Source organism: Dendropsophus ebraccatus, chromosome 12 (assembly GCF_027789765.1).
Source record: "Dendropsophus ebraccatus isolate aDenEbr1 chromosome 12, aDenEbr1.pat, whole genome shotgun sequence".
Classification (NCBI taxonomy): domain Eukaryota; kingdom Metazoa; phylum Chordata; class Amphibia; order Anura; family Hylidae; genus Dendropsophus; species Dendropsophus ebraccatus.
Window position 1 is genome coordinate 36,485,631 of NC_091465.1, and position 19,775 is coordinate 36,505,405.

Below are 19,775 nucleotides of genomic sequence, written 5' to 3' on the forward strand. Positions count from 1 at the left end.
TACAGTGACCGCCACATGATATTGGTCTGTATATAGTGTATATATAGAGTCATTATGTGGTGATCACACTATGGTGGTAATATTGGTCTGTATATGGTGTATATATGGAGTCATTATGTGGTGGTCATGGTGTGTGCTGGTCTGTATATAGAGTCATTATGTGGCGGTCAGTCTATAGCGGTAATATTGGTCTGTATATAGTGTGTATATAGAGTCATTATGCAGTGGTCACTCTATGGCAGTAATATTAGTCTGTTTATAGGATCATTATGTGGTGGTCACTCTATGGCAGTAATATTGATCTGTATATAGTGTATACAGAGTCATTATGTGGTGGTCACTCTATGGCAGTAATATTGGTCTGTATATAGAGTTATTAAGCGGTGGTCAGTCTATGGCGGTAATATTAGTCTGTATATAGTGTATATAGAGTCATTATGTGGTGGTCAATCTATGGCAGTAATATTGGTCTGTATATAGTGTATATAGAGTCATTATGTGGTGGTCACTCTATGGTGGTAATATTGGTCTGTATATAGTGTATATAGAGTTATTATGTGGTGGTCACTCTATGGCAGTAATATTGGTTTGTATATAGTGTATACAGAGTCATTATGTGATGGTCAGTCTATAGTAGTAATATTGGTCTGTATATAGAATCATTATGTGGCGGTCATGGTGTGGTGCTAATATTGGCGTGTATATAGTGTCATTATGGGGCGGTCACTTTATGGTGGTAATATTGGCCTATACATAGTATGTTTTCATCAATAACGGTAAGGAGGTAATATTTGGTCTTGATATAGTGATTTTTTTTTATTTAATTTTTTAAAACAATGCATATAGATAGTTTTTGTGTTTACACCACTAGTGGCGGTGCTGACATGTAGCGGCGGTGCTGACATGTAGCGGCAGTCCTGACATGTAGCGGCAGTCCTGACATGTAGCGGCAGTCCCCGCATGTAGCGGCAGTCCCGGCATGTAGCGGCAGTCCCGGCATGTAGCGGCAGTCCTGACATGTAGCGGCAGTACCGGCATGTAACCTTCTGAATTGACTCAATGTTACTAAGGGCCATAATACACGCGAAAATTGTCCTAACCTGGCTGATATCGCTCTGTGTATATAGAGACAACAGTAATCAAATGATCATTGTCTTTTGGCAAGTGTAAAAATAATTGTCTCATGATTGTGCGTATAACTTAATAAAGCTGGTACTTACCTGATCACGTTCCCCGGTGTCCTCAGGCCTTGTCTGTTTGTTATGGCCAGTGATTGGCTGAATGACCGATCACTTCAGAGAGAGGACCAGAAGTGAGAGCTGGGACTGGGGGATCCCACAGACAAGGCCTGAGGACACCAGGGAATGTGGTCAGGTAGTATATATCTTCATTGTTCACTATATACAGCAAGGGCTGCACACACATCACTAATGATATATATATATATATATATATATATATATATCATCTGGCCCCATCCTCCCCATACACAGGAATGTTCGGCACAGCTGAGCGTTTCTGTGTTCTCTATAGGAGGGGTAAGCCATAGCCAGACAGATCTGATGACGGCTTGTCTCTCTGAGAACAAAGAGGTTGGATGTTGATTTTCCATCAAGCCCAACCCCATATGTCCACTGATATCATGTCAGAGGACTGTACAAAGAGCCCCATTCACCTTGCACTGATGGCCGAACCCACCACGAGCAGCAGGTACCACCAAAAAGTGTATGGGAACCTTAAATTGCTGCTACAATATTTCAGCATTTGGGGCCCCACCTTCAACTTTGCCCAGGGCCACATTTAGTCTAAAACTGGCCCTGTATAGACTCAGCCAATATGTTGGTAGTAGGGGCTGTGTTTTATAACACTTGTCCAACCAGCAGACAAAAGAAGCCTTTGGTGCTTTCTTTCTAAATACCTAAGATGCTGTTTCCTTATTTACCAGTTTCACTAGAAACTTCTAGAACATTTACAATGCATGATTTAGAGAACTGTGCAGTGATTGTACGCACATGGGGAAAATGCTACATAGTACGAATCCTTCCATAATAGAATTTTTAGGTTACCTTATTTGATATCATTACTTATTAAAGAGAATCTGTCACTAGGTTTATTCCAACTTAAATGAGGGCAGCATAAACTAGTGACAGAAATGCTGAATAGATCGGTGTATTACATACATCTATCTGTTCAGCCGTTCTCCTAATACGCAGGAGAATAGGATTCTTGCCCCACACCCCTCCTCCGCCCTCCAGCTGCTGATTGACAGCTGACTGCCTATACACAGCATGGAAAGATATCTACCAATCAGCAGCTGGTGGGCGGAGTTTTCTGCTCCTCATGAATATCCAGGACTACTGAGCTCATGCACATAATGGAGAGGACTACTAATTGTTCATGTTATTTAGGAGGATATCTCTGAATCAGCTGCACAGAACAATGTAAGTGATACATCATTCTGTTCAGCTGTTCTGTCACTAGTTTATACTACCCTGAGAAAGGACAACATAAATCTACTGACAGAGTCTCTGTAACTAAGTGCAAAGTAAATGGATAGTAGAATAGTCTACATCACATCCCCACTTGCTTTCAAATAAGAATCAGTTCTTCCTTGAGCTAAAGATATATCCTAATGACATTGGCTGGATGTTTGGAGTCATTGTCCTGCTGGTTGTAGTGGTGCTGCTGGGCGGAGGCCCGCTCCCGTCTATATCCTGATTGAGCAACCACCAGTGAACTGAGAACAGGGAACAACATACAGTCATGGCCAAAAGTTTTGAGAATGACACAAATCTTATATTTTCACATGATCTGCTGCCCTCTGGTTTTTATGTGTGTTTGTCAGATGTTTTTGTCACATACAGAAATATAATTGCAATCATATTATGAGTAACAAAAGCTTATATTGACAGTTAGAATGAGTTAATGCAGCAAGTCAATATTTGCAGTGTTGACCATTTTCTTCTTCTTCAGGACCTCTGCAATTCTCCCTGGCTGCTCTCAATCAACTTCTGGACCAAATCCTGACTGATAGCAGTCCGTTCTTGCACAATCAATGCTTGCATTTTGTCAGAATTTGTTAGTTGTTTGTCCACCCGTCTCTTGATGATTGACCACAAGTTCTCAATGGGATTAAGATCTGGGGAGTTTCCAGGCCATGGAACCAAAAATTTCTATGTTTTGTTCCCTGAGCCATTTAGTTATCACCTTTGCTTTATGGCAAGGTGATCCATCATGCTGGAAAAGGCATTGTTGATCGCCAAACTGCTCTTGGACGGTTGGGAGAAGTTGCTCTTGGAGGACATTCTGGTACCATTCTTTATTCATGGCTGTGTTTTTAGGCAAGACTGAGAGAGCCGATTCCCTTGGCTGAGAAGCAACCCCACACTTGAATGGTTTCAGGATGCTTTACATTTCGCACGAGACAAGACTGGTGGTAGCGCTCACCTCGTCTTCTCCGAATAAGATGTTTTCCAGATGTCCCAAACAATCGGAAAGGGGATTCATCAGAGAAAATGACTTTACCCCAGTCCTTAGGAGTCCACTCCCTGTACTTTTTGCAGAATATCAGTCTGTCCCTGATGTTTTTTCTGGAGAGAAATGGCTTCTTTGCTGCCCTCCTTGAGACCAGGCCTTGCTCCAAGAGTCTCCGCCTCACAGTGCATGCAGATGCACTCACACGTGTCTGCTGCCATTCCTGAGCAAGCTCTGCACTGCTGGTAGCCCGATCCCGCAGCTAAAACACTTTTAAGAGACGATCCTCGCGCTTGCTGGTCTTTCTTGGGCGCCCTGGAGCCTTTTTGGCAACAATGGAACCTCTATCCTTGAAGTTCTTGATGATGCGATAGATTGTTGACTGAGGTGCAATCTTTCTAGCTGCGATTTTTGTGCAGTGCAATGATGACTGCACATGTTTCTTTAGAGATAACCATGGTTAACAGAAGAGAAACAATGATGCCAAGCACCAGCCTCCTTTTAAAGTGTCCAGTGGTGTCATTCTTACTTAATCATGGCAGATTGATCTCCAGCCCTGTCCTCATCAACACCCACACCTGTGTTAATGGAGAAATCACTGAAACAATGTTAGCTGGTCCTTTTAAGGCAGGGCTGCAATGATGTTGAAATGTGTTTTAGGGGGATAAAGTTCATTTTCAAGGCAAAAATTGACTTTGCAAGTAGTTGCTGTTAAGCTAATCACTCTTTATAACATTTTGGAGTATATGCAAATTGCCATTTTAAAAACTGAAGCAGTACACTTTGTAAAAATGAATATTTGTATCATTCTCAAAACTTTTGGCCATGACTGTACACTCTTGGGAGAAGGTAATTCACAAGGTGATGCACAGTATAGGAGTCTGTTTATTGTTTCCTCAGATATAGATGTTTGTATTCATATGTTTGATGATAACACATGTATACCTCCAACTATATCTGGATAATAAGGATGCAGGACCGGATTAACCCTTAGAGAACCAGACCAATTTAAATTTTTGCATTTTTTTTTTCATCCTTGTGCTTAAAGGGGTACTCCGGTGAAAAAAAAGTGACCAACTCACAGCTCCCGATAGCACCACCCCCCCCCCCGGACTGCAACTCTCAGCTCCCGATAGCACCCGACCCCCCCCCCCCCCCCGGACCGCAACTCACAGCTCCCGATAGCAAACCCCCCCCCCCGGACCGCAACTCTCAGCTGCCCATAGCAAATCCCCCCCCCCCCGGACCGCAACTCACGGCTCCCGATAGCATAAACCCCCCCCCCCGGACCACACAGCTTACTATAACCCCGACCGCAACCCTCAGCTCCCGATACCGATAGCAACCCCCCAAACCCAACCCCCCCCCCGTCCGGACCGCAACTCTCAGCTCCCGATAGCACCCCAACCCCCCCCCCCCGGACCGCAACATACACCTCACAATAGCATAACCCCCCCCACCGAACCGCAACATACACCTCACGATAGGACTGCCACCCCCCCGTCAGACGATCCCCTCCGAACGCCCAGCCCGCCCCTTCTATCGCCGCTCAGCTGAGCCGATCATAAGCCCGGAAAAGTGCAATGAGCAGCACTTTCCTGGGCTCCTGATCGGCTAAGCGGCGATGGAGGGGGCCGGCTGGGCAGGCGGAGGGGATCGCTGTCCTACTCACCTGTCCGCCGGCCCCAGCAGCTCCTCTCCCGACACTCCGGTCTCCCGTCATCCTCCGGGCACAGGCAGCGGGTACAGAGACGCTGCCTGTGTCCCGGAAGTGTTCTGCAGCGGCAGTCTCTCTGTCCCCCGCTGCCTGTGCCCGGAGGATGACGGGAGACCGGAGTGTCGGGAGAGGAGCTGCTGGGGCCAGCGGACAGGTCAGTAACCTGTTTGTTGTTTTTCTGGTCGCAGGGGGGGATTGGCTACTATGGGGGGCACTATCTGGGGGCATTGGCTACTATGGGGGGCACTGTCTGGGGGCATTGGCTATTATGGGGGGCACTGTCTGGGAGCATTGGCTACTATGGGGGCACTGTATGGGGGCACTGGCTACTGTATGGGGGCATTGGCTACTGTATGGGGGCATTGGCTACTATGGGGGGCACTGTCTGGGGGCATTGGCTACTATATGTGGGCATTTTCTACTATATGGGGGCACTGTATGGGGGCATTGGCTACTATATGGGGGCATTGGCTACTGTGGGGGGCACTGGCTACTATATGGGGGCACTGTATGGGGGCATTGGCTACTATATGGGGGGCACTGGCTACTATATGGGGGGCACTATATGGGGGCATTGGCTACTATGTGGGGGCATTGGCTACTATATGGGGAGCACTATATTATGGGGGCATTGGCTACTATGTGGGGCACTATATGGGGGGATTGGCACCAATTACACTGCTGCTATCTCCAAACTGTGACAATGAGCAAAATATTTTTTTTTCTATTTTCCCCCCTAAAATCAGGGGTGCGTCTTATTAAAAGGCGCATCCTATAAAGCGAAAAATACGGTACTATATGTTCGAGGGGGGCCCCTCAAAATTTTTTGCTATGGGGCCCCGTGAATCCTAGCTACGCCCCTGAGTAAATGTGTCTAGGAGTTGTGGACAGTCACTGTATATAATATTAGCTCCATATAGCACATAGATGTATGTATATAGTGTGATCAGTATATAGAACTGTGTCTCTAGGTGCTCTATATAGTTGGATCAGTATCCAGGTACTGTGTATAGTGTAATCAGTATACAGTAGTTGTCTGTGGGGGGGATACAGCATAGACCGATCCACTATGGTGGCCCCCATACTGAAGAGAGACACCATAACATAGAGAGGAGCCCCCCTACTGAAGAGTTCCCCCACAATATAGTTGCCCCCATACTAAAGAATGTCCCCATAACATAGAGCCCTTATACTGAAGTGACACCATAACATTAAGAAGAGTGTCCCCACTACTACTAACCACTACCCACTACTGTCACTACTACTACCCCCCTTATCTACAACTACACCCCTCATCTTTTATACCTCTAATATTAGTACACCCCTCATCCACCAAGCCTCTACTACTACACCCATCATAATTAGCAAAACAAAAAAAAATTATAAATCGAAATTTAAATCGAAAATCGAGAACATGTTTTTTAAAATCAAGATTTTTTTTGGCCATATCACCCAACCCTGCAGCAGTGTATTATAAACTTATTATCCTCCTGTATTTGTGTGTGTATACCTCTCCATTCTGTGTGGGTATACAGCAGTGTATTATATACACACTCATACAGGAGGAGGGGCGTGTCTTAAGGTGTGGGTGGGGTTATGGGTGTGTCGTTGGGTGTGGTTAGGGCGTGTCCATGTCCCTCTGCTCTCAGCCAAAGTTGGGAGGTATGCACAAGTAGCCCAGTTGAACAATGGATAGATAGATATTTAGATAAGAGATAGATAGATAGATAGATAGGAGATAGATAGGAGATAGATAGATAGGAGATAGATAGGAGATAGATAGATAGATAGATAGATAGATAGATAGATAGGAGATAGATAGATAGGAGATAGATAGATAGATAGATAGATAGATAGATAGATAGATAGATAGATAGATAGATAGGAGATAGATTGATATAGATAGGAGATAGATAGATAAGAGATAGATAGATAGATAGATAGATAGATAGATAGATATGAGATAGATAGATAGATAAACATCCCAGCCTCTTGGTGGCTCTGTAGGGGTGGGGGATTTCACTACAGGCTTCCCTGTCACCCCCTCTATGACTCCATCTAGTGTGGCTCCTCAGATTGCACAGCTAAAACTCCCAGTATGCCCTGGTGACATTACATGATGGGAGTTGTAGTTAATCTTGAACTGTCACCACAACATAAAGATGGGCCTTGTAGTTATGCAACCAGGAGAGCTCAACCAGGAGAGCTCAACCAGGAGAGCTGGTTGCATAACTACAAGCCCCATCCTCATGTTTTGGTGACAGTATAAGATGGGAGTTGTAGTTCTGCAACCTGGAGCTGTCGAACTTGCATAGCTACAGGCCCCATCCTAACATTGCAGGGAACATACCTGATGGTAGTTGTAGTTTTCATACTTGGAGCCCTCATGATTGCATTGCATTACTACAATTCCCATCATGTACCATCACCACAAGATGAGGATGGGGCTTTTAGTTATGCAACCAGGAGAGCTTCAAGCTGGAACAATACAACTCCCATAGAGTATTTACCCAAAAACATGATAATGGGGGTTGTAGTTCTGCAACTTTGAGCTCTCCAGGAGAGCTCGAGGTGGCAGAACTACAACTCCCATTTTGTACAACATTGTATTTACAACATGACCATGTCAGCAGGGGTTTGTTTGCTTTTCAGGACACACGTCACACACCAAGTATGTTGCTTAGCAACAGGATTGGCAGTTGGTCATGTGGTAGGGCAGTGAGGAGAAACAGAGGGGACCATAGAGAGGCCAGGGGAGTCCTAGAGCGTCTTGACAGCCAGAGGGGAATATAGAGAGTCAGACTGGAGCGCATGCCTGGAGATGTTGATGAAACAGGAAGCAGATACGTTTTTTACTGAATCTATGCAGGTGAATGGGGGCTACAAAGGGGAGTAAAAAAAAAAAAAAACACAACAAGACAAAGTGGTGCCGCATCGTACAGATGTATGAATAAATTTGTTTTTTTTTCCATGATCACCGGAGTACTCCTTTAAAAGACCATAGCACTTGCATTTTCTCACCTAGAACCCCACATGAGCCCTTATTTTTTGTGCCACTAATTGTACTGTGCAATGACAGGCTGAATTTATTATTATTTTTTTTATTTGAGGGGTTTTTGTTTTTATGTCGTTCGTCCTGGGGTACAACTGTCTTGTTATATATGTTCCTCAAGTTGTTACAATTACAATGAAATGTAACATGTATAACTTTTATTTTATGTGATGACTTTTAAAAAATTCAAACCATTGTTAACAAATATACTGTATGTTCCTTAAAATCGCTCTATTACCAGGCTTATAGCGCTTTTGCCCTTTGGTCTATGTGGCTGTGTGAGGTGTCATTTTTTGCCCCATGATGCGTTCTTTCTATCGGTACCTTGATTGCGCATATGCGACTTTTTGATCGCTTTTGATTACCATTTTTCTGGATTTGATGCGACCAAAAATGCGAAATTTTGCACTTTGGGATTTTTTGCGCTTACGCCATTTACCGTGCGAGATCAGGAATATGATAAATTAATATTTTGGGTGATAACGCACGCTGAGATACAGTACCAAACATGTTTATTTATATATTTTTATTTATAACATGGGAAAAGGGGGTGATTCACACTTTAATTAGGGGAGGTTTTTTTTTAAATTAATAATAACACTTTATTTTTTTTACACTTATACTAGAAGTCCCCCTGGGGTTAGGGTTATTCCCCCCTGGGGGACTTCTAGTATAAACACACTCATCTCTCATTGAGATCTATGCAGTATAGTAATACTGCATAGATCGATGAGATCGGCATTATATTGCTTTCGGCTGCTGCAGCCAAAAGCAATAGAGAGCTGAGCCGGGAACAGCGCCATTAAGGCGCAGACCCCGACCCAGGTCAGAAGCAGGGATCGCACCTTTCGATCTCATCGCCGGGGGGGGGGGAGATCCACCCACTAGACACCAGGGAATAGGCTGCAGTTAGTATTCAGATGCAGCTGTCAACTTTGACAGCTGCATCTGAATACTTAATTAGCATGCACAGCTATCGGACCGTGCCCGCTAATAGCCACGGTCCCAGGCTACAAGCGGCACCTGGGACCGCCGCAGTTCAGAGCGGGGCCGCTGTGCAGCCCCGCTCTGATCTCCCCTAGCAATGCCAGGACTTACAGGTACGCCCTGGGTCGTCTAGGGGTTAATTAGCTCCTAATTAAAATTTTATTAGTCACTTCATCCAAAAGTTTAGATCACACGGTAAATAATTCTATGCCTCTTTATAAGGTGTTCAAATTAGGATGCATTTAATACAATGTATATCCATAAACATAACCCCAACATAAAACACAAAACTAACTAAACATACATACACAGAAATATGTGCACAATTATCCTAAGGAATGATATCTACCGTCCAGCAGTCCTTTCCTCTACACAGCTGTGTGGTTCCTTTTCTTCTTGATGGTTCCCTGATGCAATAACTTCATGTCTCTGGACCCTCTTTTTATCTACCTTCTAGCCATTGACTAAAAGGTGGACTTTTCTGATTGGTCATACCTTAGGATAGTTGAGTAATTTCTAGTGGAATGTGGTTGTGTATGCCCAAACAAGAAAAGCTGGAATATTCATCTCCATGCTGATATTTATGGCTGTCCCTCAAACTACTACCAACATTATTCAATTTCTCTATTAGTATTTATTGCTCTCCTAATTCTGCGTTTACACAGAATGATTATAGTTCGAATTTTCGCAGTTTTCGATTTTTCTTAGGAATTTTCCAACGATTTTTCTAATGATTTATTTGTCTAAACGCTGATCATTATAAAAACCGAATTGTTGCTTCAAAATCATTAAGCGGTCGAATTATCCCTTAAACTACTACCAACAGGTGGGATTTGGATACTGTACACAAAAGGGAACTGGTCATTGTTAAGGATCAACTCCTTGTGTAGTCAATCACCTCTGCCTGACATATTCAGCCCTGTATCTGGGATACACAAACACATTCATAGTTACGATTGCTAAATCCCTTTGCTAAAAGAATTCTATGTTATTTTACTTATATCTAGAGATGAGCGAACCTCGAGCATGCTCGAGTCGATCCGAACCCGAACTTTCGGCATGTGATTAGTGGTGGCTGCTGAAGTTGGATAAAGCCCTAAGGCTATGTGGAAAACATGGATATAGTCATTGGCTGTATCCATGTTTTCCAGACAACCTTAGAGCTTTATTCAACTTCAGCAGCCCCAGCTAATCAAATGCCGAAAGTTCGGGTTTGGATGGACTTGAACCCGAACCCGGTTCGCTCATCTCTACTTATATCCCTTTTTCCCCTTTTACACCCGACACACACATAAATAAATAAATAAATACATATATATATATATATATATATATATATATATATATATACAGTATATATATATATACACACACACTTTTCTATATACATAGGACTACACATTCCATCAACAGGGAAACTATTGTTGTCTTTGTTTATCAGACCAACTTTATGTCTACATTCCATACCAGTCTTTCCAGTCTAGCGTTCCTCCAGGGCCAAGCTCTGGGCAGTCAAGGAGTCAAGGAATTGGTTGAGTCAAACTAGTTCTATCCAGGTGAAGGGTGAAAAGCTGACCATTGATATAAACATAGATAGATAGATAGATAGATAGATAGATTTCGGTGTATGGATAGAGAGGAATACGCATTTATATAAAAGATAAGAATAAGCAATTATCTTTCTGGTAACAGTATTCACTATTTGACTATAGATAGTGCTACCAGTGCACATAGTAGCAACAAAGTGTCATTAGTAGAGATGCGCGAATAGTGAAATATTCGACTTTCGAGAATTCGAATAAAAAAGTCACCGAGATTCGACTATTGGAATGAATATTCGATCCCATTATAGTCTATGGGAAAAAAATTTGCGGCACTTGGAAATCCAAATTCGACCACTTGGAGGTCACCAAGTCCCCCATGAAACCTCCCTAAATGATGCCAACACCTCTGGAATGACATTAGGCCATTAGGGGGAGCATGCCTGGGTGCACCCAACACCCCAAAAGCGCAGTATAATGCCACTCTCTGCAGTTGCGAAGGAAAAATATTTGCGAACACTTACGGCAATGTTCACACATTTCCTCCGTATTTCTTGCGCAGCGTTACATACATGATTCCAATGTGCGTCCGTAGAGCGTCATGTTATTCGCGCATATCAAGCGTCATGCTGTACGAATGTTACTGGAACAGTATGTATGACGTGCCTTTTTCTGGGCTACTGGAACAGTATATATCAGGTGCCCTTAGTGGGCTACTGGAACAATATGTATCACGTGCCTTTGACAGGGCTACTGGAGCAATATGTATCACGTGCCTTTTACAGGGCTAATGGAACAGTATGTATGCTGTGCCTTTTACTAAGCTACTGGAACAGTATATATCAGGTGCCCTTAGTGGGCTACTGGAACAGTATATATCAGGTGCCCTTATTGGGCTACTAGAACAGTATTTATAATGTACCCTTAGCGGGCTTAACCAGGGACACTATAAGTCACTTGTACACACAGGGTACTGGAATGAATACAGCTGCTGCTGCTGATGCTGCTGCTGCTGTTGATATCATCTATTTCTTTGCACTGAGAAGTGCTTTGGATTCATAGATCCTTGTGGTTTGACAAAGGGAGCCCAGTGCTCCAGAAATGTGTTACCATTGGATTAATAAACGCTGAATAGCCTATAGACATCTGGTCTGCGCGGAGTATTCGTATCCTTGTTTTTGGCCTACAATGGATTTTGCATTTGGTATATTTACAAGAGATTCTCAAAAATATTCTTCTGGGACCCAACCAGTGCATCGTGGTGATCCGGGCTCACCAACAAATTCTACCACGCTGTGATGCAGATTCCATATTACTTCTATAAGCACTAACTAAATACCACCATGCAGAGCAAATACTACCCCCTAGGGGCAACTAAATACAACAAACCTTTTTAACAGTACCCAACAGCAACAGCAAGTACACCACAAGGCCATCTAAACATACAGTAAGATGTGGTCCGCAAAAAGGCTGGCAAGCTAACTAATGAAATGTAGACAGAGGGGTGAAGTAACCTATGATAAGGGGTACTAGTAGATAGGCCGATGATGACCCGATCGATAATATAAATGAGCGCCGTTCAGCTAGATCGCTTAGCAAGAGTTGCACAAACGATGTCTGTGCAGCCCTAAACTGTTGATACATTACCTCACCACGCTCACGGTCTTCTGCCCTCTTCTACCTTCCCGGTTCCATGGCTGCAGCTTCAAAATGGGCTTTGAGCTGACAGGCCACTCAGCCAATCACTGGCCACAGCAGTTCTACCTAGTGATTGGCTGAGCAGCCTGTCAGCTCAGAGCCCATTTTGAAGCTCCAGCCACGGCACCAATAAGCAAGAAGAGGGCAGAAGACCGGAAGCGTGGTGAGTTAATGTATCAACAATTTATTCAGTCATTAGCCGTCGGCATCTGATTTTTGTGTCAGACCATTTGATGTGATCAGTCGATGATCATTGTCATTGGCTGATTGCTGTCTCTATTACACAGAGCGATAATCGTCCGAATCGTCCTGATTCAGCCAATTATCGATCCGTGTAATAGGGCCCTCAGTCAGCTCCAGTGTAGATAAAACGAAGGAGTTAGCATGATGCAAAGCAACATCTAAAGCCCCTATTACACGGGGCGACAAAGAGGAGCAAACGAGCGCTGTCAGCTCCTTTTACATGCTATTACACGCATCTGGAGCAAGCGGGTGAGTACAGGGGTGGCAGCAGGGAGCTGCGGGGGGGGGGGGGGGGTTGCTGCCCGGGTGATTGCTAGGTTGTCCAGGCAGCCCATAGAGGATAGCTGCTGCCGCTGCTCCTAATGTGTGGAGTGGCGGCAGCAGATCGCTGCTATCACAGTTGTTTGTCTTTCAACATGTTGAAAGACAAACAACAGAAATGATCAGCCGACATCGTTCATGTCGTCTGATCGTTGACTTCTATTACATGGGACGATTATTGGCCGAATACAGCCAACAATCTTGAGTTAGAAGTCCCCTGTTAGGAACTTAGCTGCTCATGTTCCAGCAATGCTTGCTTCTCTGCCTACAAGCTGTAGCTGCAGTCTCTGCAAAAAATACTGGGAAAGATCATGTGAAGGTCACCAGCCAAACTCTGGATACAGCTGACCAGTGTCTTGAGACACTGAGCCAATCCAGACTCTGAGGAAGCTATCTTACGCAAAATGTGCGTCAGGGTTGTCCAGCAGTATGGTCTGTCTTCAGCATGGATAAGGGAATCTCTCTCTAACTTGTGATTTTCTATGGCCACTTGCATTATTTACAACACCAGACAGAGTAATGCAAACTTTTTATTTTTTCCTCCCTCTCGGCTAGTAAGGCTATGTCCACACGTCGTGAGAGATCGGCCGTTCCATGACCCGGCTGGGTCACGGAACGGACGGTCTCTGCAAAGATCATCCCAGCCGGTACTTAACCCCTTCACGTCAGCCATCTGTATATATACGTTCCTATTGCACATGCCCCGTGCAGTAGGAATGTACATATACGTTCCGGCTTTGACTGGGCTTTGTGATGAGAACGGGATCGCTGCAGGGACAGCGATCCCGCTCTCATCTGTGTACAGCACCAGAGATAATGAGAATCAGCTGCGATTCCGCAGCTGACCCCCATTAACCCCTTAGTGACCGCCGAAACGGCGGTCACTAATGGGCCGGTGCCGCCGCTGTATTTCATCTCCCCCCACCGCGAATCCACGGTGGGGGGAGATAAAATAAGTAAAAATCAGACCCCAGATCAGCCCCCTAGTGCCCCAGTCACTAACCCCCCCTCCCGCGGCGGCCATCGGATCCAAGATGGCCGCCGCGATCACTGTGAACAGACTAATGTCTGTTCACAGTGATCAAAAAAGAAAAATGAATGAAAGCCCCATGCTCTCCGCCACCGGAGGTAGCGGAGAGCATGGGGCAGTCATCGGGACCCCCCCTGTGGGGTCCCGGTACAAGTGATCAGCGGTATATACTATATACTGCTGATCGCTTGTGCCATGTGCTCCAGGCACTTTTTATCCCCTGTCACCATGAATGATTGGTGACAGGGGATAAAAAGTGATGTCCCCCCACCCCCCAAGTCGCCCCCCACCCCCCCTGTCACTCCCGTCCCCCAGTCACCCCCCCTTCCCCATATACTCACCGGATCCACGGAGCTCCTTCCTCTTCGGTGTCCTGGCTGGTTATGAAGTGCGCATGCGCTCCACAACCAGCCAAGCTCTGAAAATTTAAAGTGACAGAGACCAATTTGGTCTCTGTCACTGAACTATGATTACTGTGATAGAAAATATCACAGTAATCATAGTAATACAGTGAAAATGAATGTATAAAGTACAAAAAAGTGACAAACATACAAAAAAATAAAACACACACTTTTTATTATAGTAATAATTACAGTTTACTCCCAAATTACCCCTAACCCCCCCCCCCCCCAGATTACCCGTAACCACCGCAGGTTGCCCGTAACCACCAAACGTTGCCCGTAACCACCCCAGGTTGTCCGTAATCACGTCAGATTGCACGTAACCCCCCAGATTACCCGTAACCACTGCACGTTGCCCATAACCACTGCACGTTGCCCATAACCACCGCACATTGCCCGTAACCACCGCACGTTGCCCGTAACCACCACACGTTGCCAGTGACCCCCTCCAGATTGTCCGTAATCACCCCAGATTGCCTGTAACCACCCCAAATTACATGTAACCACCCCAGATTAGCTATAAGCACTTCACTCTATCCGTAACAATTCTAGATTGTCTGTAACCCCTCCAGGTTGCCCCTAACCACCGCAGGTTGGGCATAACCACCGCAGGTTGGGCATAACCACCCCAGATTGCCCGTAATCATGCCAGATTACATGTAACCCCCCAGATTGCACGCAACCACCGCAGGTTGCCTCTGACCACCGCACGTCGCCTCTGACCACCGCACGTCGCCTCTGACCACCGCACGTCGCCTCTGACCACCGCACGTCGCCTATGACCACCGCACCTTACCTCTGACCACCGCACGTCGCCTATGACCACCGCACATCGCCTATGACCACCGCACCTTGCATCTGACCAACGCACCTTGCCTCTGAACACTGCACCTTGCCCCTAACCACCCCAAATTGCCAGTGACCCCCTCCAGATTGCCCGTAACCATGCCAGATTACAGGTACCCACCTCAGATTACCTATTAGCACTTCAGTTTATCCGTAACCACAGCAGGTTGCCTGTAACCACCCCAGATTGTCCGCAACCACCCCAGATTGTCCGTAACCACAGCAGGTTGCCTGTAACCATACCAGATTGTCTGTAACCACAGCAGGTTGTCCGTATTCACCCCACGTTGCCCATAACCACCCCAGGTTGCCTCTAACCACCCCAGGTTGCCTCTAACCACCCCAGGTTGCCTCTAACCACACCAGGTTGCCTGTAACCACAGCAGGTTGCCTGTGACCACCCCATGTTGACCGTATCCACCCCAGATTATCCGTAACCACCCCAGATTACCCGTAACCACCCCAGACTGCCCGTAACCACCCCAGACTGCCCGTAACCACCTCAGACTGCCCGTAACCACCTCAGACTGCCCGTAACCACCTCTAGATTACCCAGAACCACCCCAGACTGTCCGTAACCACCCCACATTAGCTGTAATCTAATTTTTTTTATTGTATTTTAGTAACTGCGCTATTCTAATAACTGTTACTAGCTGCGGTTTTGCTCCAGCAAATTGGCGCTCCTTCCCTTCTGAGCCCTGCTGTGTGCCCATACAGTGGTTTATGCCCACATATGGGGTACCGTTGTACTCAGGAGAACCTGCGTTACAGATTTTGGGGTACATTTTTTATCCTGTTCCTTGTGAAATTTAGAAATTTCAAACTAAACCAACATATTTTTGGAAAAATTCAAGTTTTTCATTTTTACTGGCCAATTTCGAATACTTTCCTCTAATACCTGTGGCGCCAAAATGCTCATCCTACCCCAAGATGAATTCTTTGAGGGGTGTACTTTCCGAAATGGGGTGACTTTTGGGGGGATTCTATTCTGTAAACACTACAGGGGCACTACAAATGCACCTGGTGCTCAGAAACTTCTTCAGAAAAATCTGCAGAGAAAATGCTAATTGGCGCTCCTTCCCTTCTAAGCCCGGCTGTGTGCCCATACAGTGGTTTATGCCCACATATGGGGTACCGTTCTACTCAGGAGACCCTGCGTTACAGATTTTGGGGTGAATTTTCTCTCCTGTTCCTCGTGAAATTGAGAAATTTCCAACTAAAGGAACATATTATTGGAAAAATTCGAGTTTTTCATTTTTACTGTCTACTTTTGAATACTTTCCTCTAATACCTGTGGGGTCAAAATGCTCACCACACCCCAAGATGAATTCTTTGAGGGGTGCACTTTCCAAAATGGGGTAACTTATGGCGAGATTTTACTCCGCTGGCACTACAGGGGCACTGCAAACCCACCTGGCGCTCAGAAACTTCTTCAGCAAAATCTGCATTGAAAAAGCTAATTGGTGCTCCTTCCCTTCTGAGCCCTGATGTGTGCCCATACAGTGGTTTATACCAACATATGAGGTAACTTTTTACTTAAGAGAACCTGCGTTACAAATTTTGTGGTACTTTTTTTCTATTGTTCCTCGTGAAATTGAGAAATTTCAAACTAAACGAACATATTATTGGGAAAATTTGAGTTTTTCATTTTTACTGTCTACTTTTGAATACTTTCCTCTAATATCTGTAGGGTCAAAATGCTCACCACACCCCAAAATGAATTCTTTGAGGGGTGCACTTTCCAAAATGGGGTGACTTATGGCGAGATTTTACTCCGCTGGCACTACAGGGGCTCTGCAAACACACCTGGCGCTCAGAAACTTCTTCAGCAAAATCTGCATTGAAAAAGCTAATTGGCGCTCCTTCCCTTCTGAGCCCGGCTGTGTGCCCATGCAGTGGTTTATGCTCACATATGAGGTACCGTTGTACTCAAGAGAACATGTGTTACAAATTTTGGGGTACTTTTTTTCTCTTGTTCCTCGTGAAATTGAAAAATTTTAAACTAAAGGAACATATTATTGGAAAAAATTTGAGTTTTTCATTTTTACTGTCTAATTTTGAATACTTTCCTCTAACACCTGTGGGGTCAAATTGCTCATCCTACCCCAAGATGAATTCTTTGAGGGGTGTACTTTCCAAAATGGGGTGACTTATGGGGTTTTTTCTCTCTGCTGACACTACAGGGGCACTGCAAATGCACCTGGCGCTCGGAAACTTCTTCAGCAAAATCTGCAATGGAAAAGCTAATTGGCGCTCCTTCCCTTCTGAGCCCCGCTGTGTGCCCATGCAGTGGTTTACGCCCACATATGGGGTACCGTAGTACTCAAGAGAACATGTGTTACAAATTTTGGGGTGCTTTTTCTCTCATGTTCCTTTTGAAAATGAGAAACTTTAATCTAAATGTATATATTAATGGAAAATGTTAATTTTTTATTTTTTTACAGCCTAATGGTGAATACTTTCCTCCAGCCCCTGTAGGGTTAAAATGCTCATTATACCCCTAGATTAATTCTTTAAGGTGTCTAGTTTCCAAAATGGGGTCACTTATGGGGGTTTCCAGTATACAAACCTCCTAAATCAACTTAAAATAAGAACTGGTCCCTAAAAAAATCAGTTTTGGAAACTTTTACGAAAATGTGGTAATTTGCTGATATATTTCTAACCCCCGTAACACCCTAAAAAAGTAAAATATGTTTATGAAATGAAGCCAGAATAAAGAGGACATATTGGTAATGTGACTTAGTAACTAATTTATGTAATACAACTTTCTTTTTTTAGAAGCAGAGAATTTCAAAGTTCATAAAATGCTAATTTTTTCAATTTTTCATGATATTTTGATGTTTTTCACAAAAAACACACAAAGTAGTGACCAAATTTTGCCACTAATATAAAGTGGGATTCCTACAAAACTGATAGCTCACAACAAGATATGGCAAACGATATATACTTTATTGATAATTCATGTGAAATTCATAAAAAATACATATTAAAAATTCCAAGATAATAATGTAAACAGATTTGGACAGATGACATAGGTGGGCCACAGAGATCACCAGGACAGAGTTGAGCAGTAAAGGGAAGCGTAGTACAATTAGTAAGGCGCCCAACCAAAAGAAATAATTTTTTACAAAGTGCACAGTGCAATGGGATCTAATATCCAATAAATATGTATAGCAGCAATAACAATATAGATTAAAGTGCACAATGCTGTAAAGATACTGTATATAAATTCTCATGTAGGGGCGACTGTAGTGATTACACATACACACAGTTGTAGCAACAATGCCTAACCAGCTTCCATATGAATAACAACCTAGTGCGGGATATACCTCAAATCCAGTGGCTGCGTGGTCCTCCTCCTCCCCAACGCACGTTTCGCGTTCGCTTGATCACGGGGCGTGATCAAGCGAACGCGAAACGTGCGTTGGGGAGGAGGAGGACCACGCAGCCACCGGATTTGAGGTATATCCCGCACTAGGTTGTTATTCATATGGAAGCTGGTTAGGCATTGTTGCTACAACTGTGTGTATGTGTAATCACTACAGTCGCCCCTACATGAGAATTTATATACAGTATCTTTACAGCATTGTGCACTTTAATCTATATTGTTATTGCTGCTATACATATTTATTGGATATTAGATCCCATTGCACTGTGCACTTTGTAAAAAAATCTTTCTTTTGGTTGGGCGCCTTACTAATTGTACTACGCTTCCCTTTACTGCTCAACTCTGTCCTGGTGATCTCTGTGGCCCACCTATGTCATCTGTCCAAATCTGTTTACATTATTATCTTGGAATTTTTAATATGTATTTTTTATGAATTTCACATGAATTATCAATAAAGTATATATCGTTTGCCATATCTTGTTGTGAGCTATCAGTTTTGTAGGAATTCTTTGTTGTTGAGATAGCCCTGTTTATATTTTTGGTCTATGTAGGAAAAGTCACTAATATAAAGTGCCATATGTGACGAAAAAACTATCTCAGAATCGCTAGCATACGTTAAAGCATCACTGAGCTATAAGCGCATAAAGTGAGACAGGTCAGATTTTGAAAAATGAGCCTGGTCTTTTAGGTGCAAATAGGCTTGGTCTTGAAGGGGTTAAAGTGTCACTGTCGTTAAAATTTTTATTGCAGAAATCAATAGTCCAGGCGATTTTAAGAAACTTTGTAATTGGGTTTATTAGCCGAAAAATGCATTTTTATCATGAAAAAGCAGTTTGAAGCTCTCCCCCTGTCTTCATGGTTTTCCTATGGAGAGAGAAAGTAAAGGCAGCAAAAACAGGACAACAAAGAGTTAATATACATTCACATCTCTGGCTCTCTCCTCTGACAGGCACCATGGAGCTATCTGACCACTAATTAGGGCTCTGAATAGCCCCCCTGCTGAGCAATCCTTTGTTCTTGGCTCTCTGCTGCCAGCTAATCTCAATCCTTCCCCCTCCCCCCCTCCCCTCTTCATAG